The sequence below is a fragment of the Eumetopias jubatus genome, unplaced genomic scaffold (assembly GCF_037043125.1).
Source record: "Eumetopias jubatus isolate StellerSeaLion01/CBP00866 unplaced genomic scaffold, mEumJub1_p1.0 scaffold_6, whole genome shotgun sequence".
In the NCBI taxonomy this organism is placed as follows: Eukaryota; Metazoa; Chordata; class Mammalia; order Carnivora; family Otariidae; genus Eumetopias; species Eumetopias jubatus.
In genome coordinates, this window is record NW_028274812.1 from 146797243 (window position 1) to 146812895 (window position 15653).

The window sequence follows — 15653 nt, forward strand, 5'->3', positions numbered from 1 at the left end:
AAACCAGGGGCAACCCAGGGACAAAGTGTCCTCATCTTAGCTAATCACTCATGAGATAAAGAACAAGACCTTGGCTAAAAGTGAAAGAGGAAGGGTCTGTGTTTGGCCTTATCAGCAAGTTTGAGCAAAAGAGCAAAGATTTGTGTTTGGCCTTGTCCATACCTAAATACTATAACATTTTGCATTATATAGGAGGTGGGGTTTGTTGACTGCAAATATCTCATATAATTTTTGATATGGGATATGCTAAGTTATTATTTTTTCAGTTTTTTTCAATTATTAAAATTTTCAATTTTTTCAATTATTTTTCCATTATCCAAATAATAGATACTCCCATAATGTAAATATTTAAAAAAATAGAGAGAAACACCAAAAATATCTTATTCTCTCCCCTGTTAATAATTAGCATCATTAGTCATCAAAAAAATACAAGTTAAAATCACAAAGAATTTCCACTACAACCTGGCCTGAATAGCCAAAATTAAAATGGCTGACAATACCGGGTATTGACTAGTCTGTGGCGTGACCGGAAGCCTCGTTAACATCGTTGTTAACAGTGTACACTGATACATGCATTTTGGAAAGCTGTTTAGCAACAGTTAAACATACATATATCCAGCATACATGACCTAGCAATTTCATACATCTATCCGCATATCTATGTACCTATACATGTATATACATATCTATTTATCTGATAGATGAGTGTTTATGTTCACCTAAAATTTGCACAAGAAGGTTCCATGATTTTTGTAACGTAAAACTGGAAACCAAGCGCCCATTAGCATTAGAATGGACAAGTACATTGTGGTCTGACCAAATGGAAGGTGACGAACAGGAACAAACTGTTTTCATAGATAAAAACACAGATGAATCTCAAAGACAATATTGAGTGAAAGAAGCCAGTTAGAAGAATGCAGATTCAATTTGATTTAATGTACGGGAAGGTACAAAATAAATGACCGCACATGTAGTGAGAGTTCAGACCAGTGGCTAACTTTGGGAGGATAGCAAAGGAGAGGGATCCTGAGAGAGCTGAGGTGGTTACCCAGGAAAGCAAATTTGTAAAAATCATCAAGCTGTGCACTTAAGATTTGCATACTTTACTGTATGTAATTTATACCTTAATAAATGAAAGGGGAAAGGAATAAAAACAACTGAAAGAATAAAAAAATATTTGCGGTCCAAACTAGAATTTATCCCAAATGGTGTTGTCTTGAATTCTTCCAGCAGGAAGATTTGAATCACTACCCCAACGGTTGTCTAATTCATATCCTTAGAAACCGTACCTAAAATTTTCGTTGTCACTGTTTTTTCGTTCTTCCTATAATACTCAGGAAACTTTGAGTGCGTTTCCCCATTGTCTAATTTTTATGTAGGTATAATCATTTTTGAAATGGGCACAATGTTACATTTGCAGAAAACAAGACGAAGACTTTACTTATTTTTCCTGAAATGTAGCATCCAAAAAGGAAAATAAGCTGTTCAGAAACGGTTGTTGTAAAAGAAATTGATGAAAAACGTCTTAAGGGCTGGCCGAGATAGCTCAGTTGGGAGAGCGTTAGACTGAAGATCTAAAGGTCCCTGGTTCGATCCCGGGTCTTGGCACGGTCTCCCATTTCTTTTGCAAACGTCATTGACTTTCCCATTACTGATTGGCTGTGTAAACCAGTGACTACCCACCCATACCAATGTCACTCACCTTCAAATAGGTTGAGACCACAGTGCCAGGGATGTGGAAAGGAGCTACAGACATTTACCCTCATCACGGAAAGGGCTTTTGTAAATTCTTTGGCAAAACACAGTTCTACGTCCATACACCTAATTCCTTCCAGCAATTCCTTGAAGTAAAGAAAGGAAACCTCCCCAGTGCCTTTTTCAGAGCACTTGGGTGTTATTAAGTGCATCTATAAGAATCAGGGTATGTGCACTTTCAATTCTTAATTACCTCTGCTCCTGCCTTCGCTCACTGTTGGGCCTTACCCATCCTTACATTGTTGTCAGCACTTTGAATCCTGTAAAAAGTTTTGCTTATCTTATACAGCATTTGGTTTTCAGCGGCGGGGTCAGGCCTAGTGCGTCACTTTACTATGAAGAAAGGCAAGAATGATGGTATAAGCATAAATTGAATTTTAGTAGTATTTATTAAGATTATATGGGATGGTATATATACATACGTATATGCCGTAAAATATAATAGGGATTCTTAATATTGATTTATTATTTTTCCCGAGACAGTGTTGGATAATTCATAGACTCTAATCTGGAATATAGCACACATAATTTGAAGTTTTCTTACAGGACATTTGAGGCAGATACTCCCTTGTGTATTGCCAACGACGCAGGGGAAGGTATTAAAGGTATGCTTGACTATGCATAGACTATTTTGAGGAGGATAAACAAGCGCGGAGCGCTCCGGTGGCCTCCCAGGAGGATCTGGGGGCAGTTGGAGTCTAAGATCGGTGGAGATTCGTTCTGTACCATGGTGTAATGTTAAAGGACAGATCTTTTAACGAGTCCTTCTTTTGATCCCGAATCACTATTAGTAAGGTTCATACACAATATTTCATTCAAAAGCAGGGCACAGAAAAATATAGTTCTTGGATCTGGAGCCCTCAGTCTACCCGGGACGTAGCTGAAGGTGGGGGTGAGGACAACAGACCCATGTCTTGGGTTTCGCCAACTGGGAAGGTGCTGGTTTTTCTAGGAGAGCGAGTGCCCGGCATGAGTAAGCCTCCCGGACACCCTAGGGCGGAATCGGAAAAGTCAGGGAGGTCTGCCACCCGGAAAACTCCGTTCGTTCGCAGGAGGAAGGAGTCAAGAGTAATCCTTTTGGGGTTGCAAGGCCCGGACGCAAGCGAGGTGCGTCGCGGTGGCTTTGCCTGCGGACCTCGGGGTCCGTGACGCGCTTGGGAATGCAGTTCGCCGCGGCGACAAGGAGGACGCAGCCTGCAGGCCTCGTCGGAGAGCGCCCTGTAGTGTGGGGTCGAGGTTCGCAAGCCCTGGGCCGCCCGCGAGAGCCCCGCAGACTGCAAGAAGGCAAGGTGGAACATCGCGGGACTCCGCCCTCGACCTGAGCGGTGGACACGGGAGGCTCAAGCTTCTCTCCGGAGCCCGCGTCGGCCTTCAAATCAACAGAGTCATTACTTGTTGATTCACTTAGCTCCAAATGAAAGTATTCGCTGAAAATTGCCTAGGCGTCGGTCAGCAAGAAAACTGGAAAGTTACAAGGAAACTAACACACGGACGCCTCCCACCTGTCTCCGGGTGAGGGACCAGTAGGCTCGCTGGGCACCGCAGAGCGCACCTCTCCGACTCCGGCCTCCGCCGCCCGGGCCGGGGGTCCCTCGGCTCGCGCCCCGCCACCTGAGTGACGCACAGAATGTGCCGTTGGGTGAGAAGTTGAACGCTCAGCCGGCGCCCCACCACCTCGCCCTTTGCAAACCTCCGCGGCCCCTTTCTCCCACCCCTAACAAGATAACAAGTCACCCCGACTTAGCGCGTGACCGATGCTGCCGGAGGCCGCGGTCCAGCGCCCGACCGCATGGCTGATGACGTCGGTGCAGGTGTCTGCGGGTCTTCCGCGACCCCGGGGCCCTGGATCCTTCCCTCCACCGCTCGTCTTCGTTTCCTCGCCTTGGAACAGCCTGAACTTAATGGGACATTAAGTTACAAGTCATGAAAGACAAGTGTGCAATTTGTGATCCAATGCTACAGACGTGCTTCTATAAAGGGGGGACTCCCTTCACCAACGACTGAAAATCCGGCTACAGCGCACCCTCCACAATTAGACTAGACTCAGCCTCTGCACAAAAGTTTCTCCGTGGATTTTCTTCTCCAAATCCGAAGAACTGAAAGCATGTAGACTCATTACACTCTGTGAATATGGTTGAAAGATCCCCTTAGAAGGAGGGGGAAGAAGAAATTCCCTTTAGTTTCAAACAAAAATTTAGAGAAACTTACCATTTTTAAAAAAATAAGGTGCCGCAGGAGTGGCCGGTTAGCTCAGTTGGTTAGAGCGTGGTGCTAATAACGCCAAGGTCGCGGGTTCGATCCCCGTACGGGCCAGGCAAGGTCCTCTTTTGGCCTTCGGCCTGACCAACTCAAACCACCTATTACCCGAAATCGCCAGTGCTACAATCGAGAGTTCAGACATTGCCCCTCTCAGCAAGAAGGCTGGGTATTTTCGTCTCGCTTTGCTTGTTTTTAATAAAAAGTAACGTACACCTGCTAGGAAGACTTCACTGAAGAAACCTGAGGGAGTAGCGTGGGAGCCAGGCGGTTGTGTTTTAGGAACGGGGAAATTGAGGAGTTTTTGAAATACGCCTGCTCAGTTTTCAGTGAAACTCAGGAGACAGTATTATCTGGGCGCGTCCTAGAAGTTTCAAGTTTCAGGGGAGAAAAGCAGTCATGCGCAGCGTGGCCAGCGGCTCGGTCGGCTAGAGCAGCGAGACACGCGCTGTGTTCCCGTCGGGTCCGCGCTCGGTCCTTCCTTTTCACCGAGAACCCTCCGTCCGGGGTGCCTGCGAGGACAGGGCACCGAGTGCGGCGCGGCGCGGGCTGGGCTCCATGCACCTGCCGGCGCCGTGCAACACTACGCACCTGCTTTCTCTGGTTTGGTCTCCGCCCCCAAAGCGACGCGGTGACTGCAACTCACCTGCGATGCACACCAAGGAGACAAGCTACACTTTCGGAAATCGGTCCACATATGAAGATGATTTTGGGGGGTTGGTCTGAGGACTTTTTCCCCACTTGGCAGTGATTTCTCTCCAGCCTCTACGCGCGGCCTCGACGCATAGGGAGGAGGCAGGTCTGTCGAGAGAGGCAGCCTGAAAGCTGCCACCTCCCAGGTCTTCCTTACACTCTCATCTTTTCCCGGCTGTTTACCTTTGCAAAACAAGGGATTCCTTCCTGTTGATTCTCTGTCCCCTGGCGGGGGGGGCTCTGTCCCGACGAATGCTCGGCCGCTCACGTGGGGACACGTGGGGTGGGGGGAGCGGCGACCGCGGTCTTCAGGGCCAACTTCTGTCTAAAGGGCTCAACTGAGGCAAAGAGCCGCTCGCACCCGTGTCCCCGCAGCCGAACCTCCCTTGCCTCAACATTTCCCCAGGAGATGTCTGTCCCCTTTCTCTTTGGTAGCCACGCGAGGAAGGAACTGCGCAGGAGAGACCTCTAAGGTGAGGACTCTTCCCAGTGAGGACAAAACATCGATGGAGAAGACACTGGAAGAAAAGTCATTGTTTATTTTTCTTTAGAGCTTCTTTGATTTTAAAAGCCTTCCTTCTAACGGTCTTTTTCAGCCCATCTCCTGTCTCAAGTTCAGGAAGCGATGACAGAAGAAAATCTTAGAGGATCGTTCCTTTGATGCTTCTGACATCTCTTTCAGGCTCAACCGACAGTCGATGCGGGAGAGCATCCGCGAAAATGAAGGATCAGTTCCAGGAAAGTGTATTCGAAAGACTTTAAGGATTGCTTCAATATTTTGTTTAAAAAAAAAAGTACCTACAGAGTGTGAAGAAAAAGCGAGCTCCGCGAGCCAGCCAGGAGTCGAACCTAGAATCTTCTGATCCGTAGTCAGACGCGTTATCCATTGCGCCACTGGCCCGCACCTCTTGCAAGATTATCAATACTTGTATTTTCTATCACCATACACAATTCATATCAGACAAACAGTGGTTGATTTTTTTAATTTAGGCAGGGATTAGGAACAAAATCTGTACCAATTCTGGGAAAGCATAATTTATTTTGTGACTGGTTTGCATTATGCACATTTACATAAAATGTTTTCATTGAAAATAGGTCAGTCTTCACTTATTTTCTGACTGTATGCTTTGGAAACTTGTTTGGTGCTTAGTAGCTGTTGGTTTTGTTTTTGTTTTGTTGTTTTACTTGAACGTATCTCCATGGACTCAGTTTCCACGTTCTCTCTTCACTCCTTACCCAGTTTATATTAGTGCCTAGTTTTGAGCTCTTCATTACTGCCCCCCCCAATATTCATCTGCCCACAAATTGCAATAAACACAAAATGCAATAAGGAGGCAAGAATTCAATAGAAGTATACATTTTAAGAATGGCATTTGACAAAGAATCTTGGAAACCAGGAACTCACTTACTAACAAATACAAAATTGGCTTAAATTTTACTTAGCTCTTCAAAAGAGCTGCAAATGCAAAAGTGCTTATAAAAGAGAGGTTTAGTCCACTGAGGGGACGAGGTTTCATATGGGCTTGAAAAGGCAAAGTCAGAAGTCCAAATATATCCTCTCTGTGCCTCAATTTCCTTATTTGTAAAAAGTGCTTCAAAGAGCACTTGGCAAATATGATGGAGTATTATCCTAAATTTTTTATGGCTCTCACCAGCCTTTGATGTCAGTTATAAACACTAAAGATTACTGCCTGAGAACGCCTTTAAGGAAGCTGCTGGCTCTATGATCAGAAAGGGCATCTATCCCCCAAATTTCAACATCTCCTGTGTTCTCTTTGCTGCTGTGCTCTGGCATTCACCAGATTTAACAAATTCACCTCCACGAGCCAGTGTTATTGAGTGCTCCAAGTCTGAAGCCGAAGCTCGGTGTGGACAGTGCGGACACGGAGCAAGCACCCAGACGACAAAAGAAGATGATGGAACTCGTAACTAGCTGGCGCTGTCCTCCTAAAGGATTTGAGTTATAAATTGGAACTGCCGCTTAAGAGATGTCTCTGCGGTGCTGGGCGGGGAGCCGTTCAATTTTGCAGAAGCTTCAGGGGATAGGCCCCACACCAAAAAGCACAACGCTGTGAGCAGGATTTGAACCTGCGCGGGGAAACCCCATTGGATTTCGAGTCCAACGCCTTAACCACTCGGCCATCACAGCCCCTTTCCTAAGGCCGTCATTCATTAGACTGAAGACAAGTACATGTCATTTACCATGTAGTGTATTAGAGAGAGAATGACTGGTTCCTGAGTGTCCTCTCAAAACCTTCTCCAAGCCCAGGCTTCCATATTTCACTTAATGGCAATTTCACCTTTTCAGATATTTATGCAAAAATCTTGGCAACGCCCTTGACTTCAGTTGTTCTTTCATTCCACATATGTGAGGGGATTCTTGTTTCCTCTCCCCTCAAAATGCATCTAGATCTGAACAACTTCTCACCACCTAACTGCTATCACCCCGGCCCACCACAACTTCATCTCTGACATGGGGTATTGCAAAATCTCTTAATAGGTTTCCCTTCTTCCATCCTTTCCAGCCTTATGAAACACTCAATGATAAGCAACCGGAGAGATCTTTCTGAACCCAAAACACTTTGAGCACAGCTTTGCTCAAAACTCAACAACGCCTCATTTCATCAGAGCAAATACCAAAGCCCCCACTTGGGCTACTGAGTTGCCCAAGATCTCATTGCTCCTACTGCACCCCTTGCTAAGCTATTCTTGCTTTGATATAAGTATGACCCAGCCCCTTACCTACTTCAGGTGCTTTCTCAAATATCAGTTTATCAGGAACACAGCCTGAACATTATATCTAAGCCCTACACGCCCCTCATCCCAGGGCTGCTCCCCGTTCTTTGCTTTATTTTTCTCCAAATCACTCATGGTCCTTTAACACATTATGCACCTTATTTATTTTGTGTGGAACCTTGTGAATTATGGTTCAAACGCAACTACTCCTGGCTCCACATTACATGCTTCATCCTTCACATCTTTTTGGATATGTGTGTATTTTCTTCAAATTCCCAAAGCCCCGATCTTCACAATTTCCATATGTAAGGAGGAAGAATTTTTCCTCTATTCTGTTAGGTTTGTAGCAGGGGCCTATGAGTCCAACTGACAAAGGATAGGTTAACAGGAGAAAAAGTTTACAAATTTTGTTGATGTGGATATTTTTTATTTTAATTTTACATGCATGAAGGTTTCCCAGGAAAGAAACGAGAACCCAAAGAAGCAGTTAGACTTGAAAGATTTCATACCATTTTAACAACATTGTAGGGAAGTAGGTAGACAAAGAAAAGGGAAGTTTGGGCTTCTAGGGGCAACATTTGTGGGAAGGTAACTATATGGGGAAACTAGTGGAAGCAGGGATTATTTTAGCAGGATTTGTTTCTGCAGACTTATCTTGGTGCTGACTTTCCATCTCTAGTGATCAGGGTAGTTCTCCTCCGTCATGAGAGACGGGAGGGGAGCATCTTCACAAAGGGACGTTCATGCCCTGCTTTTAAGCAGACAGAGAAAGACAGAGAGCCCTTCCTGTTTGCTTTTTCTTAATAGCTCTCAGCTCAAAATCATCCTTATGCTAAAGTGGCATATTTCGGGGTCGCAAATACTCGCGTTTGTTTTTAAGTCTGAGACCCTCAAAAGAAAATACAAGTTCATGTCTAAAAGGAAATAGGCTCAGAAGCAAAAGTACCTGTTTCCGCCCGGTTTCGAACCGAGGACCTTTCGCGTGTTAGGCGAATGTGATAACCACTACACTACGGAAACCCCGTGGGGGCACCTTTCGGTAAAAGTTAATATTGCTTGATACCCCAGGTCTTTTTTCTGGAGGGATTTCCCTTTACGAAGTTAACACTGTCATATACCAGTAGAAATGCTTTTGCCAAATATATCTAGTATAATGTTCAGAGAAGCCTGTTTAGAACAGCCCAAAAATTGGAAACTCACCCTAGTGCCCTGATGGGTTTCTAGAGAAAATGACAGCAGATCGGAGACTTCATAGATGAAAAGAGTGTGATGAAATAGGATGCAGAGACGTTAGAAAGGGGACTTTTTTCATTGGGAGCTGAATGGAGTGGGCATGATGTTGGTGGCGGGAGGATATCCAAGGATGTGAAGCAGGGTATGGAAATAAATTAGGTTAAAAGGGAATATGTGGGCCAGATGAGAGAAAATACGGGTTGTGCCTTCCAAAGCGGGGAAGGTATATTTAAATCTGAATATGAGGAGAGAAATTGGGCTGTTAATTCTTGGAGTACAGATGTCATCAGTGAAGATTTCTTTTTTTAAATTAAGATTTATTTTTATTTATTTATTATTTATTTTTAGACAAATTTTTTAGATTATTTATAAATTATTTATAAGATTATTATTTGTTTATAAGATAAATATATTTATTTATTTTACAGAGAGAGAGAGACAGTGAGAGAGGGAACACAGCAGAGGGAGTGGGAGAGGGAGGAGCAGAAGGCAGACGCTCAAGACTGAGCCACCCAGGCGCCCCAAGATTTCTTTTTTTAAAAAGAATTAAAGTGTAATTTACATAATTAAAATGCACTGATCTTAAAGACACAGCTCAATGAAAAACAAAAGTCACATCAACGCACTGATTCAATAAACTCGGAAAATGACAGCCAGATTAACCATAAAGAAAATTGTAACTACCCAAATTATTTTGAAATGCTTGAAAACCAAAATTTTAAAAATCTTAAAAGCAGCTGGAGGGAAAAGAGAATACATTTTAGGTTAAATAAAGATTAAATGGAATAATAAATATTAAATCAAAGAAAGGCAGAAGAAGAGAAACAAAAAACAAGTGGGACAAATAGAAAACAATTAACTTGATGATGGACTTGAATCCAAATATAAATAATTGCATTTAATGTAAATGAGATAAACACATAATTAAAGGCAGAGATTGGCAGGCTAAATAGTAAAACAAAACAAAGAAAAACAGGAGCCACCTGTACCCTGCTTACAAGAGACACATAAGACAAATAAAGATGACAGGTTGAAAGTAGAGTGATGAGGGAAGATATACCTTGAAGACATGAACCATTATATCGATATCGGATATATATCAATATCAGACAGAGTAGACCCTAGGGTAAAAAGTAAGACCAAAGATAAAGAGACACATTCAATAACAATAAAATGAACAATTCGCCGAGAGGACTTATTCTTATATGAAGCAAAACTGAGGAAACTAAAACAAGAAATAGAACAACCACAACTATGGTTGGTGATTTTAAAGACTCCTTTGAGTAGCTGATGAGAAGCTGAAAGAAAAGGGGAAATAAATAGGATGTAGAGGGTTTGAACTGTAGCTAGTAACTGACCAACTTGACCTAGTTAGCACTTAAAAGACACTGCACTTAACTACTGTAGAATACACATGTCAAGAATGGCTTTGATGACCAATCTTGAAGACACGGGGGGGGGGGGGGAGACAAGAGGAAGCTATTATAGATTATGGTCAAGAAGAGATATTCAAGACCCAAATAGAGACCAATAGCAGGACAGAAGGGAAAGACATCTTACTCATGTTGAAGGCAAAGTCAATAGACTTTGTGATGATTTGATGGTGGGAGGAATCAAAGTTAACCACAGGTTTCCAATGGGATTGATGTCAGTTGAGTTTATGGTGCACTGTGTTAGTGGTACCTATATGAAATTCCAGTGGAGATTGAAATATGAGTTTGAAGCTAGGGAGAGATCTGTCTTAGATGTGGATATTTGGGGAGATTAGCTCCAGGTAGGCAATCAAGAGATTTAGAGTTGATGAAGAAATTCTGAGGGATGAAGGATCAACTCCAGAGACTCTGCAATGAGTCAGGATGTGAACATCAGCCCTGGAAAGCACCAAGATGTTTGAGATTCTTCCAGTTGCAATCATGGTGTAGGTACAAGACTCAAGAACTTAAAACTTAACGATCTAAGAGTGTTTGACACTCCTAAGTTTGATGTGCTGTGTATGTGGAATTGTAGACACAGATTCAGCATTAAACAATCCCAGTACAGAGAAGAAACTGTGATAACAGGTAACAGGGACAGATGAATCCAGAAGATCTCAGCTGAGTCTGCAGAGTAATGATTTCCAGAAGTAGTTATCCACAGTGTGGTCATTATCACATTTGTTTCAAACCTAAAGTTGCCTGGTTAGACAAGTATGTCCAAGTGGACGTACTTCCTAACCATTTCCCTTTCCCTGACATTTCTCATCATGGCCATGCTTTACGTTTCACTTTTTAAAAAAATTTTTTATTGTTATGTTAATCACCATACATTACATCATTAGTTCTGGATGTAGTGTTCCATGATTCATTGTTTGTGCATAACACCCAGTGCTCCACGCAGAACGTGCCCTCTTTAATACCCATCACCAGGCTAACCCATCCCCCCCCCGCCTTTCACTTTTTAACGGACATTTCATTCAGGTGAATTCATCAAACTATCCAATGCCCAACTTCACCAATGAATAGCGAGACATGAAGAAGAAAGAACCACACAGCTGGTCAAAACAACAGCACGCCTACTCTAATAGCACAAAAGAGGAGCTGTCTGTCTGAGGATCCCAAGCCAGGGAACATTTAATAGGGGAGGTGGTTTGAATAAAGAATAAGTTGTGTCAGGAAAGAGATAGTATTTCCATTACAGAAAACTCCCTTCAGCAAAGACACAATTGTGAATGTCCAGGACATGGTTAAAACTGTCTTACAGAGTAGCCACCTTTTATCATTTAGTACTGTTAACCACTCAGTGCTTCCGGAGTTACATGATGTCATCTGTTAGATTCAAATTCACTTTAAGGAGTTTTAAAAAATAGTCCTCTAACATCTTTGCATTCCCAGATGCTCAGCAATCGACAAGAAATTAATCCTTTCTTAGTAATACAAAGAATATCTGGAAGGGCATGTTCTTAAAGTGGTTGAGTCTCCGTCACTTGATCTCAAATGGTAGGACAAAGGGGCAAACCTCATCTAGGCTACTCACTTACTGCAAATATCATGACTAGAACAAATATTCCGAGTCCTTAAATTACTCTTGATATATGTGTTGGGAATGCTTCTCAAGGGCCTGAGTATTACAAGATTCATCCAAAGTAAATTCAAGTTGGTTCCTACTCACGTAGAGAAAACATAGGAGGTTAAATCACAAAAGCCAGGAAGAAAGCAGGAGAACAGGCCCCGCTGGGATTCGAACCCAGGATCTCCTGTTTACTAGACAGGCGCTTTAACCAGCTAAGCCACGGAGCCACATACAGTAACCCCTCTAACTGCATCTTATTTGAGTATGATTTCACACACCTCAACTGTAACGAACTTAGTAACTAGTTTACCAGATGTTTCAAAAACAAAAAAGAATAGACATTGTCTCAGTCAAAACCAAAGAAGAATGTTCTTTTGGAAGGATGAACATAGGGACTGGATTGAGATGACTGTCTCTTCTTGGATCAGTGTTTCAGTGTGGACACTCCTAGATTCACTAGACTATAAACTCTGGTGGCAGGGACAGAGCCCTTTGTTGAACCCAAAAGGAAAAATGAATGGACTTTATACTAACCACCATTTTGTTTTAACCACACCTGTGCGCTCCTCTATTAGTGTGGAAAAGTACATGCTACTGGTCAAAATCAACAGGTGTCTGACACACTGTTGCCAAAAGAACTGTGAGGATACGTTTGCACCTGTCAGATGGTGCTTAAGGATGGTGGCACTCATTTCTCAACTCCAGAAATGTTGACTGCCGATGGCTCACAACTGGGTTGGTCTCTGGGAACTGTCCTCAACAGAAGACGCACCTTGCTCAGATTTACACCCACCATTGGGGGTGCTCACATCCAAGACTGGTTGATGTAAGAGTATAAAGGCCTCCCCTCCTCCTGTTGGACTCAACGCAGGACATTTTTGAAGGGCCATTCCATGATCAAAGACCCCTGAGAGAACAGTGAGGCCTCTGTTAAACTACATCAAGCTCAACTTCTGCCTCTTCCCGACCCCGCTTCCCTTACCCTCTCTTATTTGCTGATTCTAAGAGCATTCCCAATAAAACTGCACACAACCTGACCAAAGGCAAGTGACTGATGCCTCCTTCGAGCTCTAGAGGTCAAAGTAAGTCTGAATGTGGCCCAGACTCAGAAATCATTTACCACAGCAAGTGCCCTGGTACAACAAGAATGGTAGCAATATTAATATTCTACCCTACAAACTTACAGAACTGTTGCCACAGAGCAAAAAAAAAAAAAAAATGAAGATATCTACTAATTGGTTCAAAAGGTGTATAAAGTTAGTTAAAACGTGCTCAAGGACCAGAAGAATAATTTATGATATTAGAAGCAAGTACCTGGAATGGGAGGTTAGAAACTAAATGGGAAATTTAGCTAGTCAAAGAATATGATTCTCATTTCTGGTAAAAAACGAGAATATCAAGTACTAAACATCTTACAGACTATAGTGCGTATCCAGAAGAAGACCATATAATACACAGATGTGCACGTATGTTCTTACAAATGGAGGGCAAAGGTTTTTAGAATGTACACAGACCGATAAGCTTCTGAAAATACTAGTACCCCTAGCTCAGAAGGAGCCATGGTGGGAAGAGGAGAAGCCGAACGGGGCAGCGAGAGCAGAGGATGAGAGGACCCGGCGGCTCCGTCGGCCGCTCCCTGGGCGCGCACCTGCCGGCAGGTGCGTAGGGCGTCGGTTGGAGAGGGCACACCTCCGAGGAGGTTTCCCGCCGTCCTCCCGAGCCTCCCGACCCGGGTCAGTCCCGGCGTTTCTCCCAGGCCAGATAACGGCCCTGATTCTGGACACGCCCTGCCTCCCACAGCCCTCGTCCTGGTTTGGGTGGGTCCCGGCGGGGTCAGAAGCTCTTCGGAGACGACCCCGGTTCCGGTGCCCGCGCCTACGCCAGCCCCGCACTCGGGCGCCACCGCGCGTCCGGTGAGCCGCACTGCAGCTCCAAACGGCGACCCTCGGGGCGGACTAGGGGGGCGGCGGGGGCTGCGGGTCCCGGGTCCCCGGGGTCCGGGCGGAGCTGGCCTGCTGCGAACAGGCCGCAGGAGCCGGGAGCCACTTGGTCCCGCTGCCGGACGTTGGCCTGAATCTTCTCAGGTTTTCCTGGAAGAAGCGTGATGCCTTGAAGCGGAATATGGAATTTTCCCCTCCCTTCTCCCCCCTCGGCCCCTCGAGAGGGGAAGGACGCAAAGAGTGGGAGCAATGCTCTCTTTTTCTCAAGATAAACCTCAAGATAGGAATGCTGTTTCAGCCCCGCGTCGGGCTCCCTGCTCGGCGGGAAGCCTGCTTCTCGCTCTCCCACTCCGCCTGCTTGTGTCCCCTCTTGCTCTGTCAAATAAGTAACATCTTAAAGTAAGTAAGTAAGTAAAGAAAGAAAGAGAGCGAGCGAGCAAGCAAGCAAGCAAGCAAGCAAGCAAGCAAGCAAGCAAGCAAGCTGTCTCAGTGTTGTTTAGAGGAGGCGCTAGACATCCGGGCCGGTTAGCTCAGTTGGTTAGAGCGTGGTGCTAATAACGCCAAGGTCGCGGGTTCGACCCCCGTACGGGCCAAGCGGTGCGGCGCTTTTGCGCTACGCGAGGGGAGTAATGGCGGACTCTTAGCTTTACGAAGTAAACACATCTGTGAGCCAGTTTGCTGCGATGTCTGGTCCTCAGATAGAGCTGGGTACTAGCCTCGGTTCCAGGCGCTCCTGCATATGTCGAGCAGTTCCCCCTTGGCAGCAAAGACCGGGGACAACAGACGGCGGTGGCCTTACTTTGCTTTCCTGTGAAGAAACTGTTTTTGGAGGCGGGTGGGGGCGGGGAATCCCTGAATTAACCAGTTGTGGAATCACCCTTTATATCACTCCTTCTGGGTCGTTCTGCATTTCCCAGTTCAGTTTAAAGAAAAAAAGCTAAAAAATGAGAAACAAAAATCTCCCAAAACTTTAATAGTAAGAATGACCAACATCCTTGTGTTTCAAAAAGAAACTTTAAAAAGATAAAGAGATGTTTCCTTTTCACCCTTATTCTTAGCCCACATCTCAAAATCACTTTCTAGGTAAACTCTGTCCATAACTTTTCATTTTATCCTTACTGGTTTTCCTTGGGCATGTATACGTAAATATTTATATTGATTATTATTTTTCTTCTTTTTCACACAAAAGATAATCATTTACTCATTGTTTTGCATTTGCACTTTTTTCTTAGTATATCTTGAGTATTTCTAATTGCACTTTCTACTTTGTACGCCGCCAAAATTAAAGCTTATTTTCAAATGAGTTGGTCCTGCCAGCCAGAAGTTGAATCTGGAAACCTCTCAACATTGTACAAAATGTAGGCTTTTCCAACTCAGGGAAGGAGGTAGTGGAAATTATATCCTTAATTTTCTCTAATGTGAACAAAGCAGTTTCTTTCTTAAGCCATATCACATTTAGAGGCTTGAATATGCACTCCCAAAGTGCTCAATCATCAAAAGAAATTATGTACAATTTTAACAAATATTTATTTGCTTGTGGAAGGAAGCTTTTATTTTTGCTCATTATTGACCCCCCCATGTGTACATAATGAAAGTTTGGGTTTTTTCCTCCTGTTAATCAGTCTCACATAAATTTAATTCTTAGACCAGCTAGAAGAAACTTGAAGGGTAGAGAAAATTCTTCCTCTGCATTAGTATAGCAACTGCAAAGCCCTAAAACCAAGTGAACACAGTACTGTAGAGATAGATGACCCGTGTGGCTGAAGGAGGCTGTCAAGGAAAAGGGTCTGGTGCTCTGGCCTCCCATGCCCATTTTACTCTCAGAACGATCTCTAGCTTCAGGCAGTCCAGCTGAAAATTCTGCTTTTGTGAGATAGGTTGGCTGATTTGTGGGCTTTGTCATTAGGAAATAAGGAAGAAGCTGGTGAAGGGTGGCAGAATATGCCAGCCCAAAATATGACACTTTGACACAATGATCACTTTGAGCCAAGG

The 15653-nt window shown here is 44.1% G+C and overlaps 7 non-coding genes across 7 annotated transcripts; 3 read left to right on the plus strand and 4 right to left on the minus strand.

Moving 5' to 3' along the window:
- The first annotated feature begins 1535 nt into the window (after nt 1-1535).
- Nucleotides 1536-1608, plus strand: TRNAF-GAA (transfer RNA phenylalanine (anticodon GAA)). The gene has a single exon. It is a non-coding gene; the product is annotated as a tRNA-Phe (tRNA).
- A 2386-nt stretch (nt 1609-3994) lies between these two features.
- On the plus strand, nt 3995-4068 carry TRNAI-AAU (transfer RNA isoleucine (anticodon AAU)). The gene has a single exon. It is a non-coding gene; the product is annotated as a tRNA-Ile (tRNA).
- Nucleotides 4069-5532: 1464 nt separating this feature from the next.
- Nucleotides 5533-5605, minus strand: TRNAR-ACG (transfer RNA arginine (anticodon ACG)). The gene has a single exon. It is a non-coding gene; the product is annotated as a tRNA-Arg (tRNA).
- A 1166-nt stretch (nt 5606-6771) lies between these two features.
- TRNAS-CGA (transfer RNA serine (anticodon CGA)) lies at nt 6772-6853 on the minus strand. Its single transcript has one exon. It is a non-coding gene; the product is annotated as a tRNA-Ser (tRNA).
- A 1534-nt stretch (nt 6854-8387) lies between these two features.
- On the minus strand, nt 8388-8460 carry TRNAV-AAC (transfer RNA valine (anticodon AAC)). The gene has a single exon. It is a non-coding gene; the product is annotated as a tRNA-Val (tRNA).
- Nucleotides 8461-11874: 3414 nt separating this feature from the next.
- Nucleotides 11875-11948, minus strand: TRNAT-AGU (transfer RNA threonine (anticodon AGU)). Its single transcript has one exon. It is a non-coding gene; the product is annotated as a tRNA-Thr (tRNA).
- Nucleotides 11949-14180: 2232 nt separating this feature from the next.
- TRNAI-AAU (transfer RNA isoleucine (anticodon AAU)) lies at nt 14181-14254 on the plus strand. Its single transcript has one exon. It is a non-coding gene; the product is annotated as a tRNA-Ile (tRNA).
- Nucleotides 14255-15653: the final 1399 nt, after the last annotated feature.